This window comes from Porites lutea, chromosome 7, assembly GCF_958299795.1.
Source record: "Porites lutea chromosome 7, jaPorLute2.1, whole genome shotgun sequence".
Taxonomy (NCBI): domain Eukaryota; kingdom Metazoa; phylum Cnidaria; class Anthozoa; order Scleractinia; family Poritidae; genus Porites; species Porites lutea.
Genome location: NC_133207.1, coordinates 16646977 through 16661809, shown reverse-complemented (window position 1 = coordinate 16661809; position 14833 = coordinate 16646977). Strand labels below are relative to the sequence as shown.

Genomic DNA, 14833 nt, shown 5'->3' with positions numbered 1-14833 from the left:
TGTTATTTTTCTCTTGAGACAAAGACAGAAAAATCCTCCCAATTTTCCATAAATTATTACTGAATTTTTTGGGGAAACTCTGCTGGGAGACAAAGAGCATTTGACCGTATAAATTTCAAGAAATCTCCCAACCCCTGGAGTGTTTGTGCTACAATTTTACAACCTATGGGACAATAAAATTTTGGGACACTAACACGTTTATCAGACACTGTGTTCTTACCAGTGTTTATACTTTTTCTGGAAATGCCATTAATACTATAAGTAGCCCAAGGGGTCCCACAGGTGCAAGGAAGGAAGAAAGAAAACAAAAACATACCTACATTTCCTTATAATATTAGCCAAAATTTAATTGGTTATGGCATCTTTACCCTGACTCACAGCTGTAAAACGTTGAGTTAAGTGTATGTAAAATTGGATTAATGTATGAGTTATCTACTCTTACTCAGACCTGTGAGTAAAGCATTGAGTTAACTGTACATGTATCTGAAAATTGTGACCCGCTTTTCTCCCTCATGACCCCTTTTCAGCTTCTCTATGGGTCCTGTGGACCCCCAGTGTGGAAAATCTTGGTAAGAACACTACAGAGATGATGGGATGGTATGTTGAAAAGTAATTTAGCTTAAAAACATCAGTTTCAGATAGATTCACCAATAGTCAAACCAAAGGCAGAATGGAAGTGCTGTAAAGCATTTAAGAAGGATTAATAGGTCTTACCTCCCCTGGTGTTGTGACGTGGCGGGGAGGCTTGCATGCCCTTGGGACCAATAGAGCTATGATGGCAGGAGCTTACATTGTATGCTCCTGGCAGGTTGAATTATGCCGGATTTACACAGGTGATAAAGAAAATTTGTTACTACAAGATAACAAGAGATCATCTAAGAGTAATCCAGACAGAACTTGTGTCAAGGATCAGTCTCAAACTTCTCAATGCATGTGCCACCCAACACCAGGGAATCCAGGTTCCACAACTGCATCCCTGATGCCTTCCACATACATTCCAGATATCTGCTGGAAACTTGAGGAAGATACTACTTGTATGAGATTGGATTCCTTACAGTTGCTGGTTGCTTGTGTATGACTAGATTCCAATGAAAGCTGAACTTGTGGATATGGTGTAGTGGTGTTTGGCCGATGAACTGTTTCGACAGAAACCGGTGTCACTTGGGGTGCGTTGACCTTTGGGATGAGAGGGATTTAGTAGGATCGGAGATCCCAGACCACTTGGATCATGGTAGATCAAATGAACCAATGAATTTTTTTTCAGAGTGGATTCATCAGTTCATTTGATCTACCATGATCTGAGTGATCTCGGATCACTTATCCTCATTTGGATCGTCTCAATGAACCCACTCTTAATAATCTACATGCCACGAGAGATCAGCAAACATAGAACTGGTCAACCTATAAACCAGTAAAGATGGAAACCAGAAACTCATACTAACTGTTATTCCCTATTTGTAGTGTTGAACTACAAAGGTATCCTGTGTGCTTGCCCTATTGCTGTAGTGTGGACCTGGTAAACCCAGGATACCCAAATAAGTTGGTACTCAAACTGACTGTTTCTCTACTCCTGTTGTGATTGTGGTCACTGCATGACCATTTGCCTGTCTTCATTTGATTATGGCTATCATTATCACTCTTGCTCAAATCCTTGAAGGAACACAGTTTACAGCCGTCAACATACAGCAGATTTTTAAGTGGGATTAAGAGACGCTTGATCTATGGCGGTTGTTGTTTTATAAAATTTCAGTACACTTTTTGACATGAAACATTGATTTGAATTTAAATATTGACATTTGTACATGTACTTGTTATCATATTTCATATATCATTTATTAGAAGGAGTGTGGTGGTAGGATTTCTTGCTTGTCATGTGGAAGAAAGCGGAGCGGTTATTGAGGCTGAACCACTGTTGCTTTTTTCCCTCCACCATGTACCCTGGATTTGTCGATCAGGTATGTGACTTAATTCAATTTTTCAGATTAATAACTATCTAATGCCTTTCATTGAGAATTGACATTACATGGTTTTATAGTTGGAAAAAGCTATTTAGCTTAACAAGAGTGACTTGTTGAACAAGTATTTTGTGATACATTGTGATGCTGATTGCTCTATTGACCTCCTAAACACCTGATTTAATGACACACCGACTCAGTCAGTTCTCATACTGACTATTCCTCTTCATTTGTCGTCATCATGGATCCACAACTCCACTCTGATCCCTATACATTCCAGATAACTGACTGGAAACTTGTGGAAGATACTACTTGTGTGAAACTGGATTCCTTATGGTGGCTGGATGCTTGAGTATGGCCGGATTCCAATGAAAGCTGAACTTGTGGAAGGTGTAGTGGTGTTTGGCCAATGAACTGTTTCAGCAGAAGCCGGTGTCACTTAATCTACATAACACGAGATCAGAAACCATAGAACCGGCCAACCAATAAACCAGTAAGTATGGAAACCAGCTACTCATACTAACTGTTCTTCCCTAGTTGTAGTGCTTAACTACAAAAGCATCTGTAATGCCTTCCCTTTTTGCTGTGGTGTCAACCTGCCCATTGGAGAAACCTGCCACCCAACTCCAAGAAATTCAGGATACCCAACATGCCTTCTAAGTCAGTCAGTACTTATGCAGACTTTTCCTCTGCTCCAGTTGTAATTGTGATCAGTGCAAGTCCCTTGAGCTATCTGCATTGATTATGGCTATCGTTATTGCTCTTGCAGAAGTTTTTGGAGGACAATACTTATTATAGCAGTGAACAAACAGCAGAATTATCAGTAGGAATAGCAGACTCCTTATCAAATGCAATTTGGTGGAGGCACACTTCTGTTTGACTAAAACAGTGATTTTGATTTAAACATTGAATCTTTGTACTTGTTATCATCTTCAGCCCTCCAAGTTAAAGTTTTTGCTCAATCACCATTTGGAAACCAACTCTTTTGGTTAAGGGAGACTTTTTACACATGAAGTTGCCAGCTCCAAAATTTTAGGCGCCATGGCGACCAAAATGGTTGCAACTTGGGGGGTTAATATTTTATATTTTATTTTCAAATTAGAAGGAGTGTGGGGGCAAGACTGCTTGTCTGCTGTAGCGAAAAAAGCAAAGATGACAAAGAGAAGCCATTGCCATTGTTTTTCTGATTTTGAAGGCACTTTGGATTGATGGTAAGTGACTTGGCCCCATATTACGCAGACACTTAATATTAAGCAGACAAGTAGATGTTTCTTTTTTTCAAACATAGAACCGGTCAACCTATGAATCAGTGGGTATGGAAACTGGAAACTCATACTAACTGATACTGACTAATATTAAGCGGACAAATAGCTCAATGGACACCTCTATTAAGAGGACACCAGAGAAGGTCCTGTATGTGTCTGTAACTTAATAATTTATCTATTTCTTTGTTTTTTATCTTCTGTATCTTGTCTTGAAACTGACCTACCTTGAGCAGGGTTGTCAAAAGTAGCTTGCTGCCGACGAAAATCGATGCCTACTTGGTTAGTACCGGCAGACTACTGGGCTTGGCATTTCTTTACGGATGGCGTTTTTTAAATAAAATATCCCTGGACTGGTCACTTACTTTGACAACTCAGCTGTCTACTGTCTACTGTCAACTGTCTACAAAACATTCTGACAACCCTGTTTGAGGGAAAGAGCAGAGCTGAAATGGAGAAGCCATTATTGTTATGTTATCCACCCAGTACCATGGATTAGTTGCATGTCACTTAAGTTTTAATTTTTGAACTGATTATTCTCTCAAGACATATAGCTTTATCTCTGTAGCTTTCTTTATGAATAAACACTCCATGGTTTTCATGCAAAAAAGGACAAATCACACTAAGGGTGACTAGAAGCACAACTCTTGTGATACATTTTGTCACTGTTTTTTAAGTGATTGTTTTTTCTCTTCTTTTTAGCGCAGCCTTTGTCAATGCAGATCATGAACTGCACAAGTGTCTGGCATTATTCTGTCACCTCACTGTGAATTGGACTTACCTGATAATTGAGTCGAAGACAGAGAATCCAGCCAAGTATTCATTTTACAGAATTTTTTGTGGAAACTACCTTCTGTAGAGCAGCTATGAGGGCGTTTTCGATAAGTCCTCAGATAAGAGCACTTAAATTGCGAATAAAGCCGATACTACATTTTGGCCAAATCTAAATAACCAAAATATTTGCATTTTTTGACCAAAAGCATGGGTTATCCCCTTTGGAAAAGTGCGATTATTTAGACTTTGAAAAATCCTGTTTTTTATTTTGACCAAATCTAAATAAACGAAAACTTGGCATTTTTGGACTAAAAGCATGGGTTAACGCCTTTGGAAAAGTGCAATTTTTTGGACTTTGAAAAATTATCTTTTTTAATGTCAGAAAAGGTTTCTTTTTTCTCTGAAAGTCAGAAAGCATTACTTCTAGTCTTATTTTGATCAAATCTAAATAAAAAAAATTGCATGTTTAGGCCAAAAGCATGGATTAAACCAGTCGGAAAAAAAATTCGATTTTTTGGACTTTCAAAAATTCTGTTTTTTATAGTAAAAAAGGTTTATTTTTCCTGTGGAAAGTCACTAAGCACTATTTCAAGTCTCATTTTCACTAAATCTACGTAAACAAAAAATTCGCAGTTTTTGACCAAAAGCATGGGTTAACCCCTTTGGAAAAGCGGATTTTTTGGACTTTGAAAAATTCTGTTTTTTATAGTCAAGACAAGTTTCTTGTTTCTGTGCAAAGTCGCTAAGCATTATTTCTAGTCTTATTTTGATCAAATCTAAATAAAGAAAAATAATGGCATTTTTTGGCCAAAATTATGGGTGAACCCCTTTGAAAAAGTGCGATTATTTGGACTTTGACAAATTCTGTTTTCAAGGTCAAAAAGGTTTCTTTTTCTCCGCAAAGTCAGAAAGCATTATTTCTAGGCTTATTTTGATCAAATTTTGGCCATAACCCCTTTGAAAAAAATGCGATTTTTTTGGACTTGAAATATTCTTTTTTGTAGTCTGAAAGGTTTCTTTTCTCTCTTCAAAGTAATTAAGCAATATTTCTAGTCTTATTTTGACCAAATCTAAATGGAGAAAAAAATGGCATTTTTTGACCCAAAGCATGGGCTAACCCCTTTGGACAAGAGGATTTTTTGGACTTTAAAAAGTTCCTTTTTTTTAAGTCAAAACAGGTTTCTTTTTTCTCTGCAAAGTCGCTAACCATTATTTCTAGTCTTATTTTGACCAAATCTAAATAAAGAAGAATTTGGCATATTTTGGCCAAAAGCATAACTTAACCCTTTTGAAAAAAAAATGTTTTTTTCCTTTATCAAAAAGGTTTCTTTTTTCTCTGCAAAGTCACTAAGCATTATTGCCAGTCTTATTTTGAGCAAATCTAAATAAACCAAATATGAAAAAAGATGCGATTTTTTGGACTTTGAAACATTTTGTTTTTTATAGTCAAAAAAGGTTTCTTTTCTCTCTTCAAAGTAATTAAGCATTATTTCTAGTCTATTTTTGATCAAATCTAAGTAAAGAAAAAAATGGCATTTTTTGGCCAAAAGCATGGATTAATCCCTTTCAAAAAGTGCGATTTTTTGGACTTCGAAAAATGCTGTTTTTTAAGGTCAAAAAAGGTTTCTTTTTTCTCTGCAAAGTCAGAAAGCAGTATTTCTAGGTTTATTTTGATCAAATTTAAATAAAGAAAATATTGGCATTTTTTGGCCAAAAGCATGGGTTAACCCCTTTGAAAAAAATGGCCATTTTTGGACTTTGAAAAATGCTTTTTTTAAGGTCAAAAAAGGTTTCTTTTTTCACTGTAAAATCAGAAAGCATTATTTCTAGTCTTATTTTGATCAAATCTAAGTAAAGAAAAAAATGTCATTTTTTTGGCCAAAAGCATGGATTAACCCCTTTGAAAAAGTGCGATTTTTTGGAATTTGAAAACTTTTATTTTTTATTGTCAAAACAGCTTTCTTTTTTCTCTGCGAAGTCGCCAAGCATTATTTCTAGTCTTATTTTGACAAAATTTAAATGAACCAAATAATTGCCATATTTTGACCAAAAGCATGGGTTAACCGCTTTGGAAAAGCGGATTTTTTGGACTTTGAAAAATTCTGTTTTTATAGTCAAAACAGGTTTCTTTTTTTTCTGCAAAGTCACTAAGCATTATTTCAAGTCTAATTTTCATTGAAATAATCAGCATAAACAAAAAAAATTGGCATTTTGTGACCAAAGCATGGGATAACCCCTTTGGAAAAAGCGATTTTGGGGACAGCTTATTATAGTCAAAAGAGGTCTCCTTTTTCTCTATAAAGGCGTTAAGTATTATTTCTAGTCTTGTTTTGACCAAAAACAAATAAAGAAAAAATTGGCATTGTTAGGACCAAAAGCGTGGGTTAACCCCTTTGGAAAAATGCGAATTTTTAGACTTTTGAAAATTCTGCTTTTTATAGTCCAAAAAGGTTTCTTTTTTCTCCGCAAAGTCTTTAAGCATTATTTCTAGTCTCATTTTGATAAAACTAAATAACGACGAAATTGGCATTTTTTGCTTATAGACAGGGGTTAACCACTTTGGAAAAATGTGATTTTTTGGAATTTGGTTAATCCTTTTTTTTTTTTTAATTCTCAAAAAGGTTTCTTTCTTCTCTACAAAGTCATTAAGTAAAACTATTACTAGTCTTGTTTTGACCGAAACGAAATAAAAATTGGCAATTTTTGAACCAAAAGCATGGGTTAACCCTTTTCGGAAGATGCGATTTTTGGCACTTTTTATAGTCAAAAAAGGTTTCTCTTTTTTCCCACAAAGTTGTAGTACGAACAATGAACTCTTGCAGATTTCGAGATCCGTGATGGTTTGAAGTACATTTTATTCATAGAAATAGATCAACTGATTTAGCATGCTTGGAAACCATGATATCTTAAGGGACAGATACCCATTTAAATTATGGGGTTTTTTGGCTCAAGATATCTTAGTATTCTGTAACTAGTTTTAGAATACTCGGTCTTCCCTATATAGGAGACCATAAAAACATGGTACAACTAGCCAGGGATTTTTTCTTCCAGGAGCAAGTAGAGGTACGGGCAGGTTTTTCACACAGCTGCTACATTTTTTCCACAACTTCATTTCATTTAATGCGTTTACTTTTAAAATTATGCAGACTGCTGTAAGCTAGAGTGGCAAGCAATAATGCTATTTACGTCATTAAAATAATCTTATAGTACATGTAAGTCCCTCTGATTTCTATAGTAATAAACTTCAAAGTTAACACGCTAGTTCTTCAAGTGTTTCTTCAAAGGGACAACCCATGGATTTGGTCAAAACCTTGAAGATTTTGCTTTCTTCCGATTAGGTCAAGTAAACTTAGAATTTCTGAATACCTTAAAATATTACCAAACATTATATATAGATCTATTTTGACCAACAAAACAGAAAACAAAATTTTCAATTTTTTTTACCAAAATCATGGGTTAACTCCTTTTGTAAAACCCAATGTGATGCCTTGTTTATAGCCAGAAAAGGCTTCTTTTATATCTAGAATGATGTTTTGTAGTAATTTTGATATATAACAAGCCTTTTCGTGCTATAAAGATATCGTTTTGACTAAGGCGCAATATTTAACATTTGCAAAGGGGTTAGCCCCTGATTTTAATATCAGCTCGATCAGGAGGTTGAGAGACCTCAAAATGGGCTATTTTATATGGTAAACAGCTGTTTTTCTCAAATCAGCTGTTTAGGAGGTTCAGAGAACTCAAATTGGGTTATTTTAGATGGAGGAGGTTCAGCGACCTCAAAATCGGCTATTTTAGATGGTAAACAGCTGTTTATATCAAATCAGGCGTTAAGGAGGTTCAAAGACCTCTAAATCGGCTATTTTAGATGGTAAGCAGCTTTTTATATCAATTCAGGTGTTTAGGAGGTTCAGAGACCTCAAAATCGGCTTTTTTAGATGGTAAACAGCTGTTTATATCAAATCAAGTGTTTAGGAAGTACAGGGTTCACGTCCTGAAGAAAACAGAATTTTATTGAATAAAAAGAGAAGTTTAGTGAATAAAGTAAACTTGTTTCTGTTCTCTATTAATAAATAATATTACTTATAACTATTTATAAATTAATACTAATAAAATTAGGTCATTCAGTCACCAAATTTATTTTATTTGTTTTGGGTCAAAACAAGTCTAGAAAAAATACTTAATGGGTCTGTAGAGAAAAAGAAAACATTTCTGACTGTAAAAACTGAATGTGTCAAAGTCCTTAAAATCGCATTTTTCCAAAGAGGTTAACCCAAGCTTTTGGTGCGAAAAAGCCAAATTTTTCTTTATTTAGATTTGGTCAAAATAAGACTAGAAATAAGGTTTAATAATGTTCTAGATAGAAAAGAAACCTTTATTGACTAAAAAACAAAATTTTTCAAAGTCCCAAAAATTGCATTTAACCAATGCCGTTTTAGTCAAAAAATGGATTTTTTTTCTTTATTTGTTTTCGGTCTAAACAAGACTAGAAATAGTACTTACTCACTTTGGAGATAAAAAAAAACCCTTTTTGACTATAATAACAAAGTTTCAAAGTTTTTAAAATCGTATTTTTCGAAAGGGGTTAACCCATGCTTTTGGTAAAAAAATACCAAATTTTTCTTTATTTAGATCTGGTCGAAATAAGACTAGAAATAAAGCTTAATTACTTCGTAGAGATCAAAGAAACTTTTAAGGACAATTAACAAAACACTTTTTCAAAGTCCCAAAAATCTCATTTTTCCAAAGAGGTTAACCCATGCTTCTGGTCAAAACATGCATTTTTTTTTCATTCTTTGTGTTCCCTCAAAATAAGACTAGAAATTGCGTTTAATAATATTCTAGACAGAAAAGGAAGTTTTGTTGACTATAAAAACAAAATTTTTCAAAGTCCCAGAAATCCCATTTTTCCTAATGGGTTAACCCATGCCTTTGGTCAAAAAATGCAGTTTTTTTTCAATTTTTGTTTTCGGTCAAAATAAGGCTAGAAATAAGGTTTAATAATGTTCTTGATAGAAAAAAAAATTTGTTTTTTGGTAATAAAGACAATTTTTAAAAGTCCCAAAAATTGTACTTTCCAAATGGGTTAACCCATGCTTCTGCTTAAAAAATGCTATTTTTTTCTTTATTTGTTATCTGTCAAAATAAGACTAAAAAAAAATGCTAAATAAAGTTTGTGATAGAAAACAAACTTTTTTTGACTATAAAGACCAATTTTTTCAAAGTCCCAAAAACCGTATTTTTCAAAAGGGGTTAACCCACGCTTTTGGTCAAAAAATTTAATTTTTTTTCTTTATTTGTCTTCGGTCAAAAAAGGACTAGAAATAAGTTTTAATGATGTTCTAGATGAAAAAGAAACTTTTTTTGTCCATAAGAACAAAATTTTTCAACCTCTTAAAAATCGCATATTCCAAAGAGGTTAACCCATGCTTTTGGTAAAAAAAAAATGCCAAATTTTTCTGTATTTAGATTTGGTCAAAATGAAACTAGAAATAATGCTCAATAAAGTTTGAGATAGAAAAGAAACTGTTTTGGACTATAAAAATGAAATTTTTTAAGGTCTCAAAAATGGCATTTTTCCAAAGGGGTTAACCCCTGCTTTTGGTCAAAAAAATGCAATGTTTTAAATTTGTTTTCGGTCAAAAAAGGACTAAAAATAAGGTTTAATGATGTTCTGGATATAAAAGAAACCTTTTTTACTATAAATGTTTTTCAACGTCTCAAAAATGGCATTTTTCCAAAGGGGTTAATCCTTGCCTTTGGTAAAAAAATTCAATTGTTTTTCTTTATTTGTTTTCGGTCAAAAAAGAACTAGAAATAAGGTTTAATGATGTTCTAGATAGAAAATAATCTTTTTGACTATAAAAACAAAATTATTCAACATCTCAAAAATCGCATTTTTTTCATTTTTCCATTTAGTTAAAAAATGTATAAATTTTTTCATTATTTGTTTTCGCTCAAAATAAAATTAGAAGTAAGGTTTAATAATGTTTTAGATAGAATAAACTAGAAATAGTACTTACTGGCTTTGTAGAGAAAAATGAAACCTTTTTTGACTACAAAAACAGAATGTTTCAAAGTCCTTAAAATCTCATTTTTCCGAAGGGGTTATCCCATGCTTTTGGTCAAAAAATGCCAATGCTTGGGTTAACGCCCCCCCGCCCCGTCCCCCCCCCCCCCCCCCCACCAAAATTCTGCTTTTATAGTCAAAAAAGGTTTCTTCTCTCTCTTCAAAGTCATTAAGGATTATTTCTAGTCTTAAAAAATATCAGTTTGGTGAAATGTTAATATTGTTCTCTCATATTGTTTTGTGCTGCGTGCTGAAAATACGACAAGAAATAGTGTTTGGTGATTTTCTAGATAGAACAAAATGTATTAAGTACTCCCCTACAATGACCTCCCCTCTCCATGGTCTTTCTCCTTTAACAGTGACGAAAAAAGGCCTCTTCTTTTGACGGACATTTTAGTGAATAAGCTTTTCCCGTTCTTTTTCTTGGCTAAAGACTCGTAAATGTACTTCGCTTCAGTATTGCCGATGCTTTATCCATGATGTTCTTGTCCAGTTTTCCTAATCTTCCTCTTCCACTTTCTTACTCTTGTTCTTTTGCTTTGGCAGATAGCTGAAAGCATTATAAATTAGCTGTTATAACTCTGTCTTAGATCTAAGAGGGCAACACTAACCAACACAAATCATTTGATTAGCTGTAATGTCAACAATATAAACATCTGTTCGATACAGTGAGCTTATTTGAAAAATGGAGAATTCTAGGGTAAGAATGACAGTTTTATGGGTCCTGGCTGATATCGCATGATTCTTCCAACATGTACAGAGCAGGGAATAATAATTATTGTTTTCTTTGAGAGAAAAAATGTCCTATCATGGCAGGTTTTTGTTCCAAATCTAATGTTATTTCATACATTTCACCACCTTGAGAGTAGTAGCCTCTTGCAGAAACTGTTATTTGGTACACTCACAGAAAGGTAAATTTGTAAGAAAGGCAAAGTAACTTGACATTCATTGTAAACAAAGCCAGGAAAACGAGTGTAAACGTACTTTCTCAGAGCGGCAGCAGTAACTGATGAGCATAAATTCAAAATGTTCCTTGCTGGAGTCTGTGGGCTTTGGGCTCTCGACCTGTTTCCACTGTAAACAGTGCTTGAAAATAAATTGAAAGAAAGAAATAATCAGTTTGATTAATTATCTCTGCTTAAACCAAAAACAGGATTGTAACCCCAAGCTTGGCTTACTGTGTAACTAACGTTTGCTAATGTAAACAAAATATCCTCCAAGCCATTTTATCATAAAAAAAAAACATTCACTTATAAACAAGTTTACAACATAAACTCAGGGCTCATCGATAAAACGAGAACACGACTACAGTCCTAGCAAACAAGAATGTTTAAGTGATTTTTTCCGCCTAAAATTACATATTTCAATTTAAAGTCAAATAAGTTGATTTTCTTTGAGGATAAAAGCAAATAGAAGATAGCAAAAACGTACCTGTTCATATATCCATGTCTAAAAGTACCGCATTATAACAGGTAGACTTCACGAGCAGGGCAAGCAAAAAATTCAAAATGCCAACACTCGCACCTGTTAGAAAACAAGGACAGAAAAACAAAGGAGAAAGGATTAAAATAGAATCAATCTTTTATGTGCGGACACATCTAAAAATCACTAAACCGAAGGAGATTTTCCAATACACGCATTTCTTTACAATTTCCCACTAGGGGTTGAAAAATAACTTATTAAGGGTGAGGCCCTAAAACTATACTCTTTCTTTTTTTACCAGAATAGATTTTATAAACATATTGAGGCTTAAATCTGCAAATTTTAAGAATATTATAAGAATGAACCCAAGGCTGAGATTTTCAACAAGATATAATTAATGTTGTGTGTTGAAAATCTGTTAATAAAATAAAATTATACGTTTTAAACTTATCTAATATAATTAATCCTTTCTCTAAGCCAAGAACTAACAAGCAAACTTAAAAAATGCACTAACTATTAAAGCCAAATGTTCAATGCTAATAACAGTTCGATGAGCAGTACATTGATACCCCGATACATGCTAAAACGGAAATGGCATTAACCTTCGATTTAAGAGTAATACAAGAATATTTTTAGCCTAAAATTTGGAGAACAGTAAGAATATTCATAATGGGCCAGAAAAACAACTTTCTTAGAAAAAAGAAGAGTGCACTCAGACATTTAAGAGGATGACAAGACTCAATATGAGAGTGGTTATTCAGATGAAATAATAGATAACAATCTGTTGGAAGTTAAAAACGATCATGAAAGAACATCGGCTTTGTTTTGCCTCAACTCTGAAAATATCTTAATGGGATATGGCTTCTTATAGAAAGCCAGCCGTTGCTAAGGGAAATCGTGATAATATATATTATAAAAGACCTTTGTTCATGTGTAATATTAGAAAAGAAATTCATAACATGATATACTCGTACCAGCCAAACTATAAAACTTGAAGATATAACAGTTCAACCAAAAGCAGCCGTGTGTGGTCAGTCAGGATTCAGTATTCCAAATCTCCATCTAATAATTTTAAGCTCGAATTATGCACATATTCGCTTTGAACTGGAAAGACTGAATAAAAGTCAAAGCCTACAAAGCCCAGTGTTGTGGCCAATCTAAAACGACAACACTAGAGACAATGAAGGAGAAACGTTAGAAATCTAGGAAGAAAATTCATTCAACCATTACCTGTAGAAACAAAGAAAGAACTAAAAAGTTAGAATAAGTTTTTGCTTTGGAAAGAACCTCACTGAGAGGGGTATCTTATGGTTATTTTATTTTTATCTCCAGTATGAGTTTCCAATTTGAAAAGTACCCAATAAATTATAATGGTATCCCTTCGTTTCTCTGTTCCCTTATTTATTGTGTAATATCAGTTTGAGTGTCACCGGTTTACGCAGAATACATTTCAACAGCTATTGTTACCTATCGATATTTTAGATTTTTACGGCGGAAGTGTACATATTCTTATTGTTTGCTTATTGTAAATAGGTTTGTAGTTTTTTTTTCTCTGTTCCCTGATTTATTGTGTAATATCGGTTTGAGTGTCAGCGGTTTACGCAAAATGCGTTTCAACGCCTATACACCCTGTCGAATTTCCACAAAAAATCGGTTCCCAAAGAAACCAGGATTCCCGTTGTTCACGTTAATAATCTTAGATTGGTATTCCTACGTTTCTCTGTTCCCTTATTTATTGTGTAATATCGGTTTGAGTGTCAGCGGTTTGCGCAAAATACGTTTCAACGCCTATACATCCGTCGAATTTCCACAAAAAATCAGTTCCCAAAGAAACCAGGATTCCCGTTGTCCACGTTAATAATCTTAGATTGGTATGATTCCTATTTTGTCTGTTCCCTGATTTATTGTGTAATATCGGTTTGAGTGTCAGCGGTTTACGCAAAATGGGTTTCAACGCCTATACACCCGTCGAATTTCCACAAAAAATCAGTTCCCAAAGAAACCAGGATTCCTGTTGTCCACGTTAATAATCTTAGATTGGTATGATTCCTACGTTTCTCTGTTCCCTGATTTATTGTGTAATATCAGTTTGAGTGTCAGCTGTTTACGCAAAATGCGTTTCAACGCCTATACACCCGTCGAATTTCCACAAAAAATCAGTTCCCAAAGAAACCAAGATTCCCGTTGTCCACGTTAATAATCTTAGATTGGTACGATTCCTACGTTTCTCTGTTCCCTGATTTATTGTGTAATATCGGTTTGAGTGTCAGCGGTTTACGCAAAATGCGTTTCAACACCTATACACCCGTCGAACTTCCACAAAAAATCAGTTCCCAAAGAAACCAGGATTCCCGTTGTCCACGTTAATAATCTTAGATTGGTATGATTCCTGCGTTTCTCTGTTCCCTGATTTATTGTGTAATATCGGTTTGAGTGTCAGGTTTGCGCAAAATACGTTTCAAAGCCTTTACACTCCATCGAATTTCTACAAAAAAAATCGGTCCCCAAAGAAACCAGGATTCCCGCAGTCTGCGTTGACAATTTTAGGTTGGAGTGATGTGGACCGCCTTCTCTTTAAAAAAGAAAGCAGAAAAATGTGAATCATGATCAATAAAGTTTACTTGGCAATCCCAAAGCCTGCTATCATCACCTGTAGAGATAGGAAGAAACTAAGAAGTTTGCACAATTTTCCAATTTGGAAAAAATCAGTTCACAAAGAAACTAGGATTTCCATAAACTCAAAGCACTCACCTATTGAAATGCCGAGAGGGAGCAGCTTTTATATCATTTCCACAGTACTTTAAGGCAGCGACAGAAACCCTGAAACGATAACGAGAAGTTGAATACACGTTGTGGTAGTCTTTTTATTAAAATACGGTACATACATAAGTAGAGGTGACGCTGATTGGGTTTTACTGGGGTTTTGTAGAACTCGAAGAATTTTCACTCTGGGCAGAGATAATTGTCTGTCAAGCATTTGCTACACATTGCTAACAATGCACATAGCAGATAATAGAAAGGAATATTGTTTTGTGGAGGAAATAAAAGAAGTTGAATTGAGATCTCTTCGTGGGAAATTTATTTATACCAGAACTTACAATCCAGCTGGTTTGAATAAGGTTAGTCATTTTTCTAGAAGCGGTGGTGCACCAAGCAGACTACCGATGAATAAATTAAAATCTTTGTTCACTGCTTGCAAGACAATCAATGTTAATATTAACAGAATTGCCAGAAATCGTTACAGTGTTTGAGCGATTTTTACAGCTTGAATACAGTGAAAGTTATACTTGTAACATGCACGGTGATGCCAGAATTGAGGGGTATCACTACTGTATGCCACTTGGAACACTCTT

The 14833-nt window shown here is 34.4% G+C and overlaps 1 long non-coding RNA gene across 1 annotated transcript; it reads right to left on the bottom strand.

The window, feature by feature from the left end:
* Positions 1-10411: 10411 nt before the first annotated feature.
* Positions 10412-12905, bottom strand: LOC140944266 (uncharacterized). Its single transcript, XR_012166690.1, has 3 exons — positions 12455-12905; positions 11490-11582; positions 10412-10608 (listed from the first exon to the last, which is right to left on the bottom strand). It is a non-coding gene; the product is annotated as an uncharacterized lncRNA (long non-coding RNA).
* Positions 12906-14833: the final 1928 nt, after the last annotated feature.